General features: G+C 27.6%; 1 long non-coding RNA gene across 2 annotated transcripts; it reads right to left on the bottom strand.

Annotated features, from left to right (window-relative positions):
- Window positions 1-151: 151 nt before the first annotated feature.
- On the bottom strand, window positions 152-1,472 carry LOC109587249 (uncharacterized). Of its 2 annotated transcripts, none has more exons than XR_002187491.1 (4): window positions 1,447-1,472; window positions 992-1,026; window positions 598-643; window positions 152-244 (listed from the first exon to the last, which is right to left on the bottom strand). It is a non-coding gene; the product is annotated as an uncharacterized LOC109587249 (long non-coding RNA). The 2 variants fall into 2 exon arrangements; XR_002187492.1 differs by having other exon boundaries at window positions 165-244; window positions 608-643.

The raw sequence follows: 1,472 nt of genomic DNA, 5'->3' as shown, positions 1-1,472 counted from the left end.
CTGACTTGCAACAATATCTTGTTTCAATTAAATCTTTACTGTCACTAGTTTTGCCAGATTAATCATTAAAATTATAACATTAATACTGTTTTATCTGTATAATCATATTACTTTTAAAAATGAGAATCATAAAAAATTGATCATTAAAAGAAACAACATAAAACAATCAGTAAATAAAAACAAAAAAATGTAGAGCTGTTAACTTTGTACTAGTATTAGTACTCTCAGCCGAGTTTTTACAGACCTATTAAGGTACACACACATAACTTCAAGTTTAATAAACATTAATCTACATATAGACACTCTAAAAAAGGTAATGTGATGCTTTTAAGGCAAAAATGCTCACAAGGCAAAACTCAACATTTGCAATGGTGCATGCCACATTTTGTTAATAAATAAGCATCCATAAAGTACAAAATGCACTGTTTTATACAAATAATACCAACTGCACTACAAAAAAATGATTACATAATATCATAATATAGAATTAAAATCTCATAGAATAATGTTCTTAAAAAGCAGTTTTGACACATGGAATATACTGCATTTAAATTTTGTGCAAAATTTTCATAAATATGTATTACAATAATTAAATACCTCAGCCTACTTTAGAATTATTACTACTGTACTTGTCATGAATTTACTACAAATTGAGAGAAAAAGAAGGCTCATTTAATGTAGTACATGGTTTAATGTAGTACATGGTAACATGCAAGTACAAAAATAAATGAACAAGGAGTGTAGATATGACAACTAAAAACTTATCAATGCAGCAAAGAATTATATAGAATTAGGACTTGCGACTAATAAAATTGATTTTTTATAATTGCCATTGCTATGAAACAATCGCCATGAAGGTATTGTAGGTCAAATTTAAAAACTATTTTGCATGTTGTATAGTTCCCATAATGCTATAATGCTAGCTAGCATAATAGCATTATTCCAGCTTGTTAAGTACTCCAGTAAAAATTGTTTTCACACACACACTTACCTACCATGTAAGTTCTGTCGTTCATTTCAGGATAACTGATAGTTACATAAAAAAAATAAACCATAATTTTAAAAATATAACTTAATACATATTTAGTGTAGTTATCTATCAATATTTATGTTGTAATAAGCTTATAGCAAAATACAAGTAAATACATGAAAGTAAAACTAATGGTGTTAGCAAAAGTACATACAATATGAAAAATTTTAAATACATGGTAGATGAAAGGTAGATACATCATGCAATGTCTGGTTATTAATAACAAAAGTAATGATTGCCAGTAATTGCAATGGTAACTTTATTGCCATCTGTGCTCAGGCAATATCAATGCTATATTATTAATGGTCCTTCATTGAATCTGATGCCTTAATGAATCTAAAATCAAGCGTTTATTTGAGACATAATGACAAAATACATTTTACAGTCAGAGACATGGGCATGTGAAAATTACTTACTCAGCAACCATTAACACAATCTTTTA

The sequence above is a fragment of the Amphimedon queenslandica genome, unplaced genomic scaffold, assembly GCF_000090795.2.
Source record: "Amphimedon queenslandica unplaced genomic scaffold, v1.1 AMPQUscaffold_12639, whole genome shotgun sequence".
NCBI classification, from domain to species: Eukaryota; Metazoa; Porifera; class Demospongiae; order Haplosclerida; family Niphatidae; genus Amphimedon; species Amphimedon queenslandica.
This window is presented reverse-complemented; position numbering and strand designations above follow the sequence as displayed.